General features: G+C 33.1%; 1 long non-coding RNA gene and 1 pseudogene across 1 annotated transcript in view; both read right to left on the reverse strand.

Annotated features, from left to right (window-relative positions):
* Positions 1–20,590, reverse strand: part of LOC141494894 (uncharacterized) — a 273,864-nt gene that overhangs the window by 37,030 nt on the left and 216,244 nt on the right. The window lies entirely within an intron of this gene.
* Positions 4,598–5,262, reverse strand: LOC141494892 (large ribosomal subunit protein uL1 pseudogene; annotated as a pseudogene).

Here is a 20,590-nt window from a genome sequence, read left to right on the forward strand (position 1 = left end):
TAACGAAAATTTGAATTATGGTAGGTGAATGGGCAAAAGGAGACTGATTTGAGAGATGTAATAGAAGTCGAATAAATCAGTTTAGGCAATTGATTTGGATATGAAAGAAAGAGTTGAAAATAACTCAGGTTGCTACTGATGTGTAATATATTGACTTTCCCCCCTTTTTGTGTCTTTCAATTAATAACTTAGTCTATTTTAAATCACCAAAAACATCATAAGTTGTTTGGTTTTAACATAGTTTTTGTTTCCTTTTATATATACATAAAATCATTTCTTCCTTACTACCATCTAATCAATCATTAATTATTGTAGTTTTCATTTCTACATTTCTCAGACATAGCCCCCTTCTCTTCACTTAAACTAGCCTTACCTTAGTTCATACCCATATTATAACTATGTATAAATGATTTATGTTGGTATATTTAATATAACATGCCAGTTTTTAATATAAGATGCCAGTTTCAACTAGATTTTTTTGGTTGAATCTTTCTTTAGGTATACCATTTTATTATATGAAAGGAATAATAGACTTTTTCACTTTCTATATTTTTATTTTTTAAATTTATTTTTTCTTGCCTGATTTCCTGATTTCTATATCAAGCATTTCCAGTAGAGTACTATATAATAGTATAGTTCCCTCCAGTTTTTTTTGAAAAGGCTTCAAGTTTATTCCTATAACTATGCATACTCTTGATTTTAGCTAGACAATACTTATCATTTTAAGGTTATGTTGATTAACAGGCTTTCTAATTTTTTTATTTAAATTGGAATTGGAGTTTTATTTTTTCAAAAACTTTTATATATTAAGTGATATAATCATATTATTATTGTCATTGCTATTAATATTAAATTAATATAAATATTAATAAATCGAACAATCTAGGCATTCCTAATATAAATCCCACCTGATCATAGAGTATTACCTTTATGCTTCATTGCTATAATATCCTTGTTAATATTTTATTTAAATTATTTTAAATATTCTTTAAGAAAATTGGTCTTTAGTTTTTTCTTCCCCCCACTGCTTTTACTCTCCCTGATTTAGGTATCAAAACTGTATTTATGACAAAATTAATTCAATAGGACTCTTTTATTTTTAAAATTATTTATATAGTGTTTGGATTGATTCTTTAATCTTTAAATGGTATATAGAATTCACATGTAAATTTGTCTTGTCCTGGAAATTTTTTCTTTTTTTTTTTGGATTTTTTTTTTCTTAGGGAACTCATTGATACCTTGCTCAATTTCTTTTTAATGAGATAACATTATTTAAGGAAATTATTCCCTTTACCCTTAACCTGATCAATTTATGTTTTTTGTAAATATTCATTCTTTTTATTCAGATTGTTAGTGACAAATAATTGGCATCTTAGGACAAAATAACTCCTAATAATTGTTCTAATTACATCTTCATTGGCTATGAATTCATGATTCATTTTTACAGTAACAATTTTGCTTTCTTCTTCAAAATCAAATTGAAAAATGGTTGTTCTATTTTTCCATTAACTGGTATTTATGGATTCAATGGCTTTTACTTATATTTTTATGAATTTCTTCTTTGATTTTCAGGATTTCCATTTTGGTGTCTAATCAAAATGCTGAAATTTATTCTTTTATTATTTAATTTACATGCCTAATCATCAATCTCTTCTTATTCTTACATTTCTAAACTTTTATTTGGATTTTTAAAAATTTTCCACCATTACATGTTAAAAACAATTTTAGCAATCATTTTAAAAATTTTTAGTTCCAAATTCTCTCCCATCCTTCCTCCCCACTTCCATTCTTCACTAAAAAGACACTCAACTTAATTCAGATTATATCTATAGAGCCATGAAAAAAATTTACGCATTAGTCATGTTGTAAAAGAAAACAAAGTCAAAAGAAATTCAAGAAAAATAAAACAAAAAAGATTGTTTTTCAGATACCATCATTTTTTTTCTAGGAACAGATAGCATTTTTCATCATAATTCGTTCAGAGTTGTTCTGGATAATTTTATTCCTGAAAATAGCTAAATCATTAACAGTAGTTCATCTTACATCATTGCTATTACTTTATAGAGTACATTTTACTTTGAATCAGCTTATGTAAGTCTTTTTTTAAGGTTTCTGCAAGGCAAATGGGGTTAAGTGACTTGCACAAGGCCACACAGCTAGGTAATTATTAAGTGTCTGAGACGGGATTTGAACCCAGGTACTCTTTACTCCAGGGTTGCTGCTTTATCCGCTGCACCACCTAGCTGCCCCTAGGTTTATGTAAGTCTTTCCAGATTTTTTCTGATGGTTTGATGCTCTTCAATATTATAGGATTCCATAACAATCATATGTCATAATTTGCTCAGTTATTCTCATTTGATGGGCATTCCCTCAATTTCTAATTCTTTGCCACAAGAAAATAACTGCTATAAATATTTTTATAAAAATAGGTTCTTTTCCTTTTTATTTTTTAAATCTCTTTGGCAATGCAGACTAGAAGGGTATGAAGGGTTCTATAATCCTTTGGGCATAGTTCCACATTCTTCTACAGAATACTTGAAACTGTTCACAACTTCACCAATAGTGCATTGATGTCTCATTTTTACTCCACAACTGGTACAACATTTTGCATTTTCCTTTATTCTGTTCTATTATCCAATCTAATATGAGGCAGCACCTGAAAATCACTTTAATTTGCATTCTTCCAATCAAATGTTTTTTTTTATATTTTATATGGCCTTAGAAATCTTTGATTACATCACTTGAAAAACTGTACATATTGTTTGATCACTTATCAATTAAGAAATGTTTCTGATTTTTTTTACAAATTTTACTCACTTCTTTATGGTTGAGATAAAATAGGCCTTCATCAGAGAAAATTGCTTCATTTTTTCAGTTTATATTGCTAACTATATTTCCCTCTATTCTATTCCCTTCTCCTATTTATTTATTCTACCCTATTTTCTTTCACCCTGTCTCTTCTCAAAAATATTTTGCTTTTGACTAGCCCCTCCATCAGAGAAGTTACTTCAATATCTTTCCCTACAGTCACTATTCCTAGCTGTAATTGCCTCCCTACTCCCATTTATGATATTCTCTCTCTCCTTTCACCATGTCCTTGCTTAGAAGTGTGTTGTATCTGATGCCCTCCCCCACTATCTTCTCTTTCTTCTATCTTCTACTTCACCCATCCCCATCCCTGTACACCTTAACCCATCCCTTTCCTCTCATTTTTCTCTAGGGTAAGATAGATTATTATACCCCATTAAGTGTGTATGTTATTTACTCTCCAAGCCATTTCTTATGAAAATAAAAACTCACTCATTCCCCCTCACCTTCCTCCCTTCTACTCTATTGCAAAAACGTTTTCTTGACACTTTTATGTGAAAAATCTTAGCCCATTCTACCTCTCCTTTGCCTTTCTCTCAGTACTTTAGTTTATCACCCATTGATTCCACTTTTATAGTATATCTTTATATTCAACTCCCTCCTGTGTCTTTTCTATATATGCTCCTTCTAACTGCTCTTATAAATGAGAAGATTCATATGAGTTTTCATTATCTTCTTCCCATGAAGGAATATACACAGTTCCACATCATTAAGTTCCTCATAATTAGTCCTTCTCATTCACCCCCTCTATGGTTTCCCTGAGTCCTGTGCTTGGAAATCAAATTTTCTGTTCAGCTCTGCTCATTTCAACAGGAAAGTTTAAAAATCCTGTTTCATTGAAAGTCTCTATTTTTCCCTGAAAGAAGATGTTCAGTTTTGCTGGGTAGTTGATTCTCAGTTGTAAATAAACCTCTTTTGCCTCCTGGAATATCATATTCCAAGTCATATGAGCCCTTAATGTAGACACTGCCAGATCCTGTGTAATCCTGACTATAGAGCCATGATAGTTGAATTGCTTGTTTCTGGTAGCTATTAGTATTTCCTCTCTGACTTGGGGGTTTTGGAATTTGACTATAATATTCCTGGGAGTTTTTCTTTTGTTATCTCTTTCAGGTTGTGATTGGTGGATTTCCTCAAGTTCCATTTTACCCTCTGCTTCTAAGATCTCAGGGCAATTTTGCTGCATTGTTTCTTAAAAAATGAAATTTAGGCTCTTTTCCTGGTCATGATGTTCAGGTAGCCTAATAATTTTTACATTATCTCTTCTGTATCTGCTTTCTAGGTCAGTTGTTTTCCCAATGAGATATTTCACATTTTCTTCTAATTTTTCATTCTCTTGGAATTGTTTTATTGTTTATTGATGTCATAAAATCAATTTCCATTCTACATTTGAAAGAGATATTTTCTTGAGAGAGTTTTTTATCTCCTTTTCTAAGTGGCCAATTCTACTTTTTATGACATTCTTCACCTAATTTACCTTTTTTTTTTCTTCTTTTTCTATTTTTTTTGTTTTTGTTTGAGGTTTTTGCAAGGCAAGGGGGTTAAGTGAGTTGCCAAAGGCCACACAGCTAGGTTATTGTTAAGTGTCTGAGGCTGGATTTAAAATCAGGTCCTCCTGACTCCAGGGCCAGTGCTCTATTCACTGTGCACCTAGCTACCCCTTCTTTTTCCATTTGATCTAAACTGTTTATTTTTGGCAGCTTCTGCCATTTATTAACACTATGTTGATTTAATACAGACACTGGAGCTTGCCCATGGTGCTCTTAATATACATTGCCCTCACATTTTGCCGGTTCTTCTTTAGCAGAGAAACCAGGAAGTTGACAGTCAGATGGATGAGATGGATGTTGTAGACAAGCTCATTATCTGTCATCTTCACATGGCCAACAACTACTGCCAGACACAGCACCTTCTTCATCTGGAACTTAATAGTAGATTTAACCTCATCAACTTTTGCCACCACATTCTCATTGTGGGTGAGTAGAGATGGAAACTTTCCAGGTTTGTTCAGACCAGGACCCAGGATTTGAGGTATCTGCTTGATAATCAAGGACTCAGAGGCCAAAAAGGCATCATATTTTTTAGCTAGTTTCTTGACAAATTTCTTGTTCTTATTTAACTTCTTCAGGGCCTCAATATCCATGTGGGAAATTTCTAAAACTTTGGCCTCATCACAGTGCTGCTGGTCTCCCAGGACATGAACAGAAAATTTAGGTTGGGGGTGGATTTGAGCCTGACAGTGCCAGAAAAACATTTGTCCTTTTGGGGATCATAGTTCTTCAGATTGATCTGCAGCTCCACAGTTTCCAAAAACTTTCTGTGTTTGTACTGGGTTCCATGCAGAACCTCCCACACAACTTCATAAAGTGTGTCACAAGAGATGTTGTTGCTCATCACTGCTTACTGATCACAAACTGGGAAAAGCCTAAACCAGTTTTTAACATGTTATTTTCTTCAGTGATTTTTGTATTTCTTTCACTAAGCTGCTGATTTGGTTTGCATGATTTATCTACATAGTTGTCATTTATCTTCCCAATTTTTCCTCTACTACCCTTAATTGCTTTTCAAAGTCTATTTTGAGCGCATCCATTGCTTGAGTTAATTTTCTACTTCTGCTAGAGGCATTAGATATAGAAGTTTTGATTTAGTCATCTTCTGAGTGTATATTTTGATTCTCCATGCAACCAAAGAAATTGTCTATAGTCAGATTCTTCTTTTTCTGTGGTTTGGTCATTTCCTCAGTCTATGACTGATTTACCACACTTCCAAGTCCTTGGGGGGTTTTAGGGATAATCCACAGGAACCTTAATTACTCCAAGGTCTTATGAGAGGGTCTGACTGCTCTCCTGCCTGTGATCTGGTCTGTGGATGAACACAAGTACACCCCTCTGCCCTGGAGCTGTGAGGAGGGGTTCCTAATCTACTATAGTGTATGGGGGCCCAGACTATGACCTGGATTTTATCTGATCTGATCTGACAGCTAAGTCCTGCCACGGGGAGAGCAAAGAGTTCTCTGCAGTCTTTCTCCACCCCCTTACTGTCTATAAGACAGTCTGAAAGTGTTGGGTGCTCCACAGGTTTCCGCTGAGGCCAGTGCTGCCCAGGGCTTTGAGCTTATTGTGGTGCAACAGAGTTCTCTCACAACCCCTTCAAGCCATCTCCAATGATCCCTGGGCCAAGAGGTCTGGAAACCACCACCTCTGCCACAGACCTAGCCCCCCTCCCCAAGAAACTAGATGCTCAGTGGTCTGTTCCTGGAAGTTTCAGCTGGTTTGCTCAGCCCAGCTGTGCTGGGGCCTGGCTACGCTGCAGTTCATTCCAACCCCCACTCCCTGTGAACCAGACCTTTTCTGTGAATATTCAAAATTGTCATGGACTGGGAAATTGTATCACTCATTCTGAATTTTGACTAGAGTCATAATTTAACGTTTTGGGGGGAATGAGTTTGCCAGAGTTTCTGCCTTCACTCTGGCATTTTGACTCTGCCCCTAAATGTTTCTTAGAGGAACTGACAAAATCACTTCTAATAATAGGGTCAAATTCCCAATCAATAGAATATGGCAAGTATCCGTAGATGTGTACGTACATTTAAATTAGGATTGTAAAACAGCATGTTATAGTGAAAAGTAGGTTAGTTTCCTGGTCAGAGGAAAAAAAAAGATAGATTCAAGCCCTTAGTCTATCACATATATACTTTTTTGACCCTGGAAGTATCATTTGACCTTGCAATTTTTTAGATAATTCCCTATTTATACAATTTGCACAATATTTGCTCATCTGCATTGGTAGGATATATTCTTCATTATGAGTTTCCTAGCTTGATTGAGTCATATGTTCAGTGAATAAAAGAAAAAAAAATAAAGACATGAAGAGAATTTTGTTGGAGATGTATATTGTAGTATATTAACAGCAAGAAATTGTTTACAAAAATATCATGAATGAAATTCCTCTCTGAATTAATTGATCAGAAAGAGAGATGAACCAATTATATGATCAGAGAAAAGAAGATGTAATTTCTGTGCTGAGGTCATACAAATATAAAACTAAAATATCAAAATGAAAGGGTGACAGCACATTGACTGAATCTGTTAGGTTAATTTACAGGAAGAAATAGTCAAGAGATCAATAACAGTAAAAAGTCTGGATATCAACAATTGGATGAAATTTCCACATTGTTAATACCATTGATCCATTTAAAAAAAACTGAAATATAATACATACAAATGGGTAATTCCCAAGTTAGAGAATCTTCCTCTCTTGCCAAGTTTGATGAATGGAGTCAGACAAGCACATAATGATTTATACTTGCAATATTCTTAAATATTCCAAGTTGATGACAATCCACTGAATTTATCTACGTTCACAAGATTATAAAGTTAGAATTGGAAAGGACATTAAAAAATCTAGTCTACCACCTGGTTAATTATGTTAGTGATTAATAAACCCATGGGTCAAATATTTACAGTGACTTTCTTAAGGTGACACAATGAATGAATTCTCTAGGACTTGGTTCCTTTGCTATCAAAGGATGATCTTATTTTCTGTAATTGAAAAATAAAATTCATAACTTGAGAGACACAGATAGAAGAAAGATACATTGACTATCCAATTTCCCCAAATACCATTAACAAATAGGAATCTAGATGATAGGGAATGGGTCAAATAATGACCACAAAGACATGTTTGATTTCTACTACATTGATTTTGTGTTCACAACAGATCTTGATCTCTATGTGGCAATGATAACAGAAAAAAAAAATTATCATATGTTCTTAATGAATGCAACGGCGTTAGTACTGGTAAATATTTGATGCCCACAAACATTTGCATTTGTTGATGTCTATGATTTAGGCTTCATAAAGTACTCTTAGACATGTGAGCATCAATTAGCTTATTAAGTAATTTTTTAAGGTCATATAAAGATGATGTCCACAGTATCAAGAATTGCCCAGCTGTACTTATCTTGACCAATGACCCTTTTCTCATTTTTTCCTATTCTTAACTAACAATTCCCTAGGAGAATGACTCATTGGTACAAATATTCTATTTGAAAAATCTAATGTGACAGTATTTTGCCCAGGAAAAAGTACTAATGGTTCATTAAAATGGCCTAATGCCAAGAATTGTCATTAGAACTCTGTCATAACTACCTGGAAAATAATGTGACCTTTCATTTGATTGAAAGTGCAGATAATCTCTCCTTATGACTTTTTCCCCCATATGCTTCTCATATGTTTGTGTGTTTTAGAATGAAGGGTGAACAGTTGGAATTCTCTTGACATGCCACATATGTGTGTGTGTGTGTGTGTGTGTGTGTCTTTTCATTGGGTTTGTTTATTCTACAGATGAATATCAACCTAAATGTTGATGTTCACTTAGTGTGATGAGAAGACTCAATTTTTTGTTCATAATAAATTTATTTCTAAAAATCTTTTCCTAGCATAATATTAACCACAAAGGGACTTTACAGAACATGTAGTATAATAACTTAATTTTATTAATGAGAAAAATGAGAACCAATGAGGAATAGTGATTTTTACCAAAGGTTATACAGTTAATGTTATCCAATGTACCTTATAAGAGATGAGATAAATGAAATCTTTATGTCTATTTTTACTTGTAAGTTTCATGTTGGTTCTAAGGAAAATTTCCTCTCCTGAATTCACTCAAAGGGAACTTGTCCTTAGAAATCTCTCTCATTCTTGGTGAGCAAGTCTGAAAATTGAGGCAAGGTTGAATCTGAGGATAAAATCAAAATTTTTCCATACTGCCTTTCTCCCAAGCATATATAAATATAAAAAATGAAAATCCCTAATGCAGGAAGAAAGGAGTACTAATCATGGAGATGTAATGAACACATTAAGGAAATAAAAAAGGGTTAGAGGTTATATGAGTTAGATTTTACTCTTGACTCTGTCACTAATCAATGATGTAAACTATGGAAAATATTTAATATTTCTAGGGTTTTTTAATACAAAATCCTTTATATATTCTAATCAACATAAGTGGATTATATGGGTGTATACCTATATGTATGGATGTGTTTATGTTTTTATCTTTAATATAACATGAAGCAGTAAGCATGGTGGGGTATGAAGACAGAAAAAATACAGAGACAGAGAGATGTAGACATATAGAGAAGAGGCGTGAAGTAGAAGAAGAGAGAGAGAGAAGGGGAAAGAGATGGAGTGGAAAGTCATATCTTTGGCTAATTAAATAGAGAGCAAGTCTCAGAATCAGGAAGATTTTGATTCTGTAACCCTTTACTATTTTACTTAACCTATCAATCCTCTTAAAGATTCTAAAACAGTAAGTTATGTTTAGAAACCAATCTATGTCTCTGAAGTGAATTTTCTGAGAATTCCCTACACAAATCTCCCACCCCCATTCTTTACCCTAAAAAGAGCATACCTGAACATACATAAATGTACATCAGGATAAAAACAAATCATCTGAATATTTTAAACAAATTTAGGAATAGTGGTGAACCTGTAACTCAATCTAAGGTTCATGTTTGATGTTGCAATGGTGGGAATTCCCCTGTTTGTGGAAGAAAAATTTCTTGTTGATATTTCAGAGGGAAAGAAAAAGGAGTAACATCAGTATTAGAGCAGGTCCTTTTTTTGCATAGCAACAATAGAACGATTAACATACAGGTAGAAATAATTGGGAACCAAATAAAAGGGGTTCAGAGAGTCTCAGATTTGCCCCCACCCCTTCACCTACCACAAATAACAACAATAATAATAACAAATTCTCACTATTATTGAAACTTCAAATCTTATTGCTCACAGTCATATTTCTTTAAATAAAGTTCTGGTCCCAACTAAATAGAAGTATCCAAGGAAGAGATAGCAAAATAAATGCTGTTTATATTAATTCTCCTTCCCGTTAATTAATTTATTAGAATTTTTCTTAATTATCCTAAATGGTAGTACCTTTTCTAACTGTAAATATAGCTCAAGGTTCTGTTCTGAGCTATCTTCTTTTCTTAATCCATAATGTTTTGCTCAGTGAACCCAACAGCTAAAATAGATTTAATTACAATTTTTATGCTTTAATTCTCAAATCTCCCTCACCTGTTACAAATTCTGTACTGACCTATGCTAATATAACTTTAACATACTTTCAGGCATCTCAAATTGTATTTTCAGGAGACATCTTAAAATATGTTCAAAGATCAACTTATTACCTCCTCCTAAAAATAATTAAAAAAATAAACTGTTCTCCTCTTTCCCTGTAATGGTAGAGAGTGACATCATGCTCAGGGAACTCCTGACTATTTCTACCACCCCAACTCATATCCAAACTCCTGCTAAGAAATGTGAATTCCTTCTATGTATGCATTTATTCCCTCCTCTGACACTGTCATTACTCTGATATGCCATCACCCGCTTCACCACTCTCCTGGATTATTAATTTGGTAGATCCTGCTTGACTCAGGTCTCTCCACTCCAGTCCTTCCTCCATTCATCTACTAAAGTGATTTTCTTAAAGTGCATTTCAGTTCATATTACAGCTCTCCTCAATTAACTCCAGTGGCTCCCTATTGCCTGAAAGATTAAGTATGAAATTAAAGTAAATATGAAGTACTCTCATATTCAAAATAATTTATAATCTAACCACTGCTTATTTTTTCCAGTTGTCTTATACCTTACTTCCCCTAACATATTTGAAAATAGCTTTCTTTCTGATCCATCCAGAAGACTAGTTTTTTCAGGTCTAGGCAGATCCTTTCACTATTTCCCAGACTTGGAAAATCCTCCTTCCTCTGTACTAACTACTTATGTCCCTGACTTCCTTTGAGACTCAACTAAAATTTTACTTTCTCCGAGAAGCCTTCCCCAGCTCCCCATAGATTTATTTTCAATTTTATTTTTATTATATATATATATATATGTTACTTTGAATATGTGTATATACATTTTAATTCATGTATTGCTTTCCTATTAGAATAAAAATATTTTTGTTGGAAATAACTCTGTTTTTGTCTTCATACACACACACACACACATATATATGTATATATGAATATCCACAATGTCTAACACTTAGGAATTATCTAATGATGTTATTATTATACTTACTACTGTGATGTATTTGTTACATTATAGAACAATATAGTATATTTATATTATGTCACAATAGAATATAAAATCCAAGTACATGGATTGTTTTAATATATAAGTATGTTTAAATATAATATAATAATAAATATTTTATTATTGCTTTGAAAAAATCAAGGAGATAATATAATAAGAAATAAGAGATGTTGCGATTTATTTGGAATTTTTGTTAGACCAATTTACCTTTCATGAAATATTAGGCAAATAATTTGTATACCATCTATTCAGTGACCAGATATTGTGGCTGACCTGATAAGAGGACATTACTCTGAAAGATGAAAGGTATGAGAAATTTTATTGTGGAGGAAGATATAGAGTAGTATAAAGCTTATTCATTCCAAGAGGTACTCCTGGGAAAATTGGTTTAGCTCTAACTCAATAAGAATCATTTTGGGTAAGTTATCCCAAGGAAGTGAAAGATAGAGAGACCTCATATAATACGTACCAATTTACTGCAGAATATTTTTTTGTTCGAAAAAATTAGAAACAAAATTTTCTCTATTGTTCATGCCTAGAATACTCTCCCCAGTCATTTTCACCTAGACTTTTTCTCTTTTTTATCAAGGCAGTTAAAATCCTACCATCTTCAAGATGCTCTTGCCATTCATCTTTAATTTTCAGACTTCTCTTTAAGATTATCATAAATATATGTTACATATGCCTTGCTTTTACAGAGTTGTTTTCTCTTATCTTCCCAATTGGATTTTGAATTCCTTGAGAGCATGGCCTGTTTAAGCAGTTATTTTACATTTCTTTATATTCTCTATACGTCGCATACTTTCTAAAACAAAATAGACGTTTAATAAATGCTATTTCAATTTTCTTGACTTGCTTTTTTCATCATTATTTGTTGCACAATGGATGATCAAATTGAGCTAAAATTATATATTTAAATATTATTTTTACCATTAGAAATAATGAATCTGAAGGTTTCAGAAAACTTAGGAAGAACTATATGAAATGATTTAGAGAAGACTAAGAGAATAATTTATGCATCTACAATAACATAAAGAAAATCAACCTTAAAAGATTTAAGAGATCTAAGTAATGTGATGACCAAATTTAACAGCTGAGTTTTGATAGTTAAACATAAACTTTCTTTTTCTTTGGTACCAAAATATAGTTAATGAATTGGTGAGTTTTGTTTAAATATACTTTGCTACAGGGAAAAGTACTTCTTGGGAGGAAATTATTGTGAAGTGACGGTAATTTTAAAAATGGCTATGACATAAAAAAGAAAGGGAAGAGGAGGGAAGGAGAAGAAAGAAAGGAAAAGAAAGCAAAGAAAAAGGAAAGGAAAGGGAAGGGGAAAAGTAATGAATGGAATAGTAAGGGACTGGAAGAGAAGGAAGCAAGAAATGAAATGAAGTAAAAGGAAAGACAATGCAACTGTTTAAAAGGCCAAAATCATAGGTAACAAGAAGTTTCTCCTGAGTGGTGTACTTAGAAAAAATGACTGGAAGTTAATCTGGAATTATAATTATTCTGAGTCCTAAATCAAAGCATATAAGAAAACAAATACAGGGAGAGGATTGGGAAGGAAATGAGATATTAGCAGGTATGTCTAAGTAAGGACCACTTAATGCCTTTTTTCCTCCACTATTAAAACTTAGCCTTCTCTTTTGAAAAATCCTTCTCTTTTGCCATGCAGCTACCTATCTGCAAGCCTGTCTCTGATATTTGTTATTCATATGTCATATAGAAGGTCATGTCATCTCCTCAAGATTCAATTTTTTTTCAAAGAAGATAGTGAGACCTCTGAGATCCTTAGTGTTCTGGATCTATTTTTAAGACATTATAATCCTTTGCTAAAGTAGTAAAATACCTGCTATGTCTAGGTACTTTCTATTTATTCAATTATTCACATTTCACTATTTAGACTTTGGGCTTCCATAGCCAGAAGACTGTTTTGGCATCAGTCCTGGGAAACAGTTCATGATTGCTCTGGAATCATTAACAGTTATGAAATTTATGAGGATTGAGTGTTTCATAATTTAAACACTGTGCTTTTAAGACAGAGAAAACCAGACATCTGTTTATTTTTATTTGAATTTTTAGATATCCCACCTATGACTGAACTCCAAAATGTTAAGTTAAAACAAATTTAGATATTGGTCAATGGGGTTTTTGTTTAGATATAACATTACCTAGCATAATGTCTGGAACATAGATTGGGGCTTAACAAATAATTGTTGACTTGCTAATGTAACACAGGGTTTCATTCACATGAATGATCACACATATACACATGATCTGAAACATGAGCTCTTAATTCCAGGAATGTACAGAAAACATCTTGTTAGTCTTATTGAATCACTAATAATAAATCTCTATAGTTAGTCAGTGATTCATGATGAATAGGGAGATAACCTGGTTTCATGCTCTGGCTTTGATTCATTCTAACTGTGTGACCATGTGCAAGTCCCTTAACATCAGTGCCCTAGGACTAAAATATATAGTTGAATCACTACTTGGATCATTAGATTTTTATATAAGTTCCCCAGATGGATGAACTCATAAATCTGGATAAAAATTATCCTTATTGTAGTGTTCATTAGCTTAAAGCTAACTGAAATTCACAGGTGTAGTAGTCATCTTATGAATAGCATGCTATTTTTATCATGGTCCTTTAAAAAACAGGAATATAATACCTGGAAACATAATTTGCAATATTATTTTTGGCTCTGCATATACCAAGGGTTTGACTATTAACTGTTATTTACTGTTAGTTTTATTTTATATGCCCCAAAACACTGGTCATAAGTGTATTAGAGATGTGGTTGAAAGTTTACACTAAAGTCCTTTTGATTTTGAATTTATAGGTAGCAATATTAATATCAGAATTATTAAACTTTGGTTTCAGATCTGATTTCTTCTTTGTTAAAAGGCAGAGTTTTATTCATCTCCCACCTTGAATGGTGACTGTTCATATTTATGCCTTCCAACTGTGGCTGTTACATCTGTTTCAGTTGCTGACATTATTTCTGTAGAATTGACTTTTTAGGCTTGCTAGGCTCATCCTTTTTTATTACATTTTAATACAAAAAAGCAATAAAATATCCTACAGCTAGGCCCTCGATGAATTACATTTCTATTTTTGCTGAAAAAAAAACAGTAAAATCATGGTAGTTCTGAAACCTAGGAGAACTGAGACTACTGTACTATTACATTTCCAAAGGTAACGTGTTCAAGTTCTTCAAAAATAGGAAAAATATTTTACTTTATGTTTGTTGATCAATTTGAGTTGGTAGTAATTACTCAGAAAATTTGGCATGATAAATGCCTTTAATATTAGCTCTTTTTTGAGGTAATATTCCTCTTTCATTCCTAGGTGGCACAGTAGATAGAGCATTGATCTTGGAGTCAGGAGGATGGGAGTTGGAATTCAACCTCAGACACTTGTTCATTTTCTAGTTCTGTGAACTTGGGTAAGTCACTTAACCTTGATTTCCCCACTTCCAGAGCAATCTCCAGTCATCCTGATTCATATCTGACCACTTGACCCAGATGGCTCTGAGGAGAAACTGAGGCTGGTGACTTTGCATAACCCTCCCACCCTCCCTCATTCAAATCAAATTGATGTGGTTGTCATTCACAATCCCTGATGTGATAGTCTTCTTCTAGAAGGAAGGACAAAAACATCATTCATTCCTTTATTGTCAATAGATTTACAGTACATCTCCTGGATGTAAAACAATACCTTGAAAGTATGATAAATCTTAGAGCATTCAGCATTTTTTTGAGAAACCTACTGCCACTGTGATAATGTACATGGAACTGAGAATAATTTGATGGTTTACTTAATCTAAATATAATGAAAGATCTAAATCTCTTTGCATGAGTCTTTGGGTTAGTGTATATGTGCATATGTTGTATATATGGTAACCTCTGTTATTAACTTTGGCTGGAAAATGGATTGCTCAATTGAATCAAATTCTCTGGTATATAGATCTCATTGGAATTTGTTACTGTTCCATAAGTCTCATAATTATATAATATATAAATATATGGATAGATAGATAGATAGATAGATAGATAGATCACCAGTCTTGAAATACATTATACTAAAAAAACTAAAATGATAATGACTATCGTTATTTTCCAATAATTTAGAAGATATTACATTATCACAAAAATGATGGTCACTCATTATACTGCATTTAAGAAGCTATTTTGGGGGCAACTATGTGGAGCAGTGGATGGAGCATCGGTCCTAGAATCAGGAGGACCTGAGTTCAAATCCAACCTCAGACATTTAGTTACCTAGCTGTGTGTGACCTTGTGCAAGTCACTTAATCCTATTGCCTTGAAAAATAGTCTGCATTGTTTATTTCACTCTATATCATTAATTTTCCTTTCTCTGAGAATGCGTAGAAATCTAAGCTTTGAGGAGTTTTCTGGAATTTTGAAGTGAAATAACTTTTCCCTATTCTTCTTTCTTTCATTGTTCCACTCTTTAAAATTGCTGTCATAATAATGTTGTTGAGATACAGGGTTTAACCTGCATCTTTTATTATTTTTCCTACTAATTTTTTCCTCTTCTTTTACATCAACCTGCCCGTTTTCAAAGAAAAGAAAATTATCATAAACTTTAGTAATAAATAAATAATACCACAGTACTCCACAGTGCAGAAAAAGAATATTTTCAGTCAGAATCGACTTACACACAACATTCAGAGAGATAGTGACTAATTTGAATCCGACAGTAAAAAGACCATTAAGAAAGAGGCAGTTACTGACAGTGCAAGCTCTGAACATAACAGGTATAGTGAAGAACCATAGCAAAGATACATTTGCATAGGAAATACGTGGATTTTGTTTACTTTACCTCATTGGATCAAAAAATCAGACATCACCCTTCTCACATGAATGCTTATTTATTTAGTTAATGATGGCTCTAAATAGCCAGAATTGTAGGTTTTTCAGCAACTTTCAGAAGCATTGCATGCTAAAAGAAGCTTATTCTTGGAATTAAAACAGCTGGGATAAAGTTCCATTTTAGTAATCTATTGGATGATCTTGGACAAGTAAATATATACTTTTTCCCCTGAAAAGTATTATTATCTGCCTCCCCAGACTATAGTGCGAGGGAAAAAATGAGATAATCTATGTAAAGCAAGTGGAAAATATAATTTCTTATTCTTGTTGGGAAGAGTAACTTCAAAAATATCTGAAGTCAGCTACCATATCTAACACTGAGTATGAATCAATGAAGAAATGAAGGACTGAAGGAATGAATGAATGGATGGATGAATATAACCATGGAATCCTAATTTGGCTTTTTTATTTTAGAATTTTTAGTGGTCACCTCAAAAGGCAATTAAGCATATCACATGATTAAAGTATCATTTATGAAACTATTTTACATATTTCATAAATTTTAGTCTATCCTAGACATGAAGAATACTGACAGGCATTACATAATATGTGTTTGACTATATGGTAACACACTATAAAATGATTGTTCATGTAGCAATAACTTCATGTTAACTTTTATGTGTAGCATTAGATGATTTAAAAAGTCAAAGCAAAATTGAAGCTAGGAAGAGCATAAGATGACACTGTGAAATTATGATTTCCAAGAATACTCATGTGAATAAACTGTCAAAGTAAAACAATGCAATAGAAATGGATAGAAGTTAATGCACTGACTTTATGACCAATTCTTAGAGTACATCCAATGCAAAAATTATTTCAATTAATAGAATGAAAAAAAATATAGGAATTGATTCAGCTAGTAATCATATTCACCTTTCCTAGTAGCTAAGTGAAGCAATAATTCAGTGTGCAAACTCATCTTCAGTGTGCAAAACTCATCTGCAGTGTTTCATTTTCTCTTATGTCCCTCTTTTTCTTATCTGTGAGCATATTGCATTCCCTTATTAAGATACATAGTTAAATTCCCTGGGAGAAGGAGCCATGTTACATTTACCTTTTTATACATCTAATAATTGGCACAGTAAATATAAGTATTTAATAAATCCTTCTTGATTGATTATAATGCATTGAAGAGAAGGCCAACTAAGGAAGAGTTTATTTAAAAAATTAACTTATAGAATGCACAAGCATAAGCTTATCACGCTTTTATCTGCCTAAAGAATTTTGGGACATCTTGTATATGTGGTCAGACTTGCTTATCATCTAGTAAAAATGTCTCAGATGAAAACTGAGTTTTGACATGTTTCATTTCTCCCTACCATTATTACTAAAGCAAAACATATTTAGATTTCATTAAACACAAAACACATTTCATTTTTTCTGACAGTTGCCTCTGGCATTCAATGGAAAATAAAGAGATTATATTATGGTCAAGAAATTTCTAAATGTCTCAAAATAAAACATAAAGAAAGGTAACTTCTGAACTTTAGGTAAGACAATGTAGCAATAAGAAGCCATGGAAGCTAAATCTTTACTGATTCCTTCAATGAAGTGGCCATGTTACCTGACCTCTTCTGCTTGTGAGGTGTAGAAGGAAAGCAATAAGAAAAGGGAGACAGAAAGGGGAGAGTGTTCGATGGAGAAAGAGTGAAAAGCAAGAAATCAAGGGAAGAGAAGAGGAAGCACATGCAGAATGAGATTATTATTATAATACTATTACCTTATTACTGTTAAAATTATTACCACTGGAATAGCTATTGTCTGTTACCCTGTAGTCTCAAAGCTTGTACTGAATCTGAGGCACTCATGTCTATTTGTTAGGTACCCATTTTATGCCAAATGGTGCCAACCATAATGGATCATATATCTAACTATCTAGATGGAGGAATCATGTTATGTCACCTCCACCTACATTGACTTTCTCCTCTTGCACCATCATCTGAGAGTCACTGGAAGAGGGGATGCTATCCATGTGCAGGTACCAAAAAGGCAACAGAAAGCCATATCTGTGAGTAGGAAAGGCCAAGAGGTCCTTCTTGACTTCCTGATCCCAACATGCAGCCTTACCCAAAGACTGTGTCTAACAACCCTTTCCCAAATACTCCATCCCTGCACCTAATCAGCTAGATGGTTCAGTGGATAGAACACTAGAGCTGCATTCAGGAGGACTTGAGTTCAAATTGAGTCACAGACACTAGTTATGTGACGCTGGATAAGTCACTTCACCCTGATTGCCTCATATCCAGGGCCATTTCCAGTTGTCCTGATTCATATCTGTCCATTGGACTCAGATGGCGAAAGTGAGCACCTTTAAAAATACCAGAGAATGCTGGAGGAGATATAAATACAACCTATCTGGTCTTCTGGCAACAGTTACCAGAATGTTCACTGAAAAATACACATTTATCTGAATACTTGCTATACCATTCCTTATATCTAATAATCCAATTAGAATTTATAATTCTTGAGCCTTGAATTATATTTCATCTTGAATTCTATATGTAAGTCCAGGCCTAGAACATGCCTTTACATGTGGTAGGCTTTTAATAAATTATGAATTGTTTGTTGAAGCTTCACAGGAAAAAAATAATTTTCTATTAACACAAACTCTGCAACTGTATTTGGCATATAAAACTATATTGTCCTTACTATAATTTATTCATTATCTGACCTCAAACTGACAAAATAAGCATGAGTTTATGTAGGTAAGCAGGTTGACAAATGACTAGGTTTGGGGAGAACTGCCCAAACTCCCTAAGTATAAATATTCATTTGAGGTGATTTCTCAATATCCAGTTCCTGTGATCCTGAAAACACCACCTGCAACAGATCAAATGACCAGGCACAAAGAAACCCTTCTTTATTTGGAGGCTGATCTTAACTGGATGCCCACAGTTCCTTGGGGTTTCCCCCACTGTGTGGATGCCCTGCCTGGGAATTTTCCTGACTGGACTCTGGGGGGGGCAGTTCCTCCAACTCTCCAGCAGTAAGGATTCAAAGGTTGCTTACCTCTCCAGGTGAGGATGGATTGTGTCAGCATATGGATTAATATCATAAACTGATCTTATTGTGTCTTGTGATTTTACCGAGACTTTTTCTTTCCTGAAACTTATAATTTATCAAGACATTAAGCTTAATAAATTTCATATTCTGAGACATCTGGTCATTTCTCTGCTAATCCAAACAGAAATGAAATTATAGCTGCAACTACCTTGCTTTGCAGCACAGTTACACAGATGAATTCTTTCAAAACTTCCTAGGCTAAATCCCTCCTAAAAATTCCCTATATGGGGCAAAAATGTTCTTCTAAAAAGTGACAAAGTTACCACTTCCCAAAGGAGAATGTGTAGATAATTTCTCCATGACAGGTAGATATGAAAACACTAAATAAAATATTAGCTAAACTAATTCAACCATACTTTTTAAAAAAGAAATTATTCATGACCAAGAAAGCTTTATAATAGATATAGAAGAGCAATTCAACAATAGAAAATTTTCTGTATAATACTACCTATCCTATAATTTTCCCCTCCACAAATGAAAACTCACAATGTGACACCATTAAATGTAGGTAGAGCCAGATAAATTCCAACTTTTATTCATTACTAAAGTTTAAAAAGAGGAGAAATAGAATGTATTTGATTATCTAAAAAGTATCTAAGAACAAAAGGATTTATAATAAGTGATGTAGAAGGATCCAATGCATCCTTGGGTGCCAATAGGAATCTAACAGATTCTGGCAAATACACGAAGATAGGAATAAATATTAGAGGAATTAAAACTGGAAATAAAGATATCAAAATATAATCATTTGCCAAAAATATGATAATATATCTAGACAATCCAATTCTCCAAATCAAGGACCTCATAGAGACAATAAATGAGTTGAGCAAGAACACAGGATACATCATTAACCCCAAAGATCATTCACATTTACATTTATTAGTGATAAAGATGAACAAAATATTATTTTACAAGAAGTACTTTTAAAATACAAATAAAAATCCAGATATAAAAATGATTATGAAATTAAATGACAATAACTGAAATAAAGGAAAACCTGTGCAATTTAGTTCAATTTCAATGTCCATGTATGGATCAAAGGATATGGTAAAAAAATAACCATTTATATAGTGGCTTCTTTTTGACAGAACCTGTGTTAAGCCCTTTACAAATATCATATAATATAATCTTTACAATGATTCTGTGAGATAGATGTTGGTATTTTCATCATTTGGGAGAGGAAGAAAAGGTAGACATTGGGTAAGCAATCTGCCCCAAAATAAAAAACTATTCCTATAAGCCAAATTTGAACTCAAATATTTCTAAAAGCAGACTCAATACATTATCTACAGAATCTGTAACCTGATGACAATTTATTATAGTAATTAATATGACTATATTATATATTTTATAGATATGAATTATAATAGTGCAAAAATAATATAAGTACTTCATTGGAACCTAATTTTTTTATTTATTTAAGATAATGGGGTTGTTACTTGCCAAGGTCACACAGCAAGGCAATTATTAAGTGTTTGAATTCATATTTGAGCTAAAGTCCTCCTGACTGCAGGGTTGGTGCTCTATACACTGTGCCACTTAACTATCCCTTTTGGAACATGTTGAGAGGCAACATGAGTTGTTAAATAAACAGCCTCTAGTTCAGGATAACCATTTAATGATCTGATTCTGATTAATATTGCTTATGTGGTCCT

Source organism: Macrotis lagotis, chromosome 8, assembly GCF_037893015.1.
Source record: "Macrotis lagotis isolate mMagLag1 chromosome 8, bilby.v1.9.chrom.fasta, whole genome shotgun sequence".
In the NCBI taxonomy this organism is placed as follows: domain Eukaryota; kingdom Metazoa; phylum Chordata; class Mammalia; order Peramelemorphia; family Peramelidae; genus Macrotis; species Macrotis lagotis.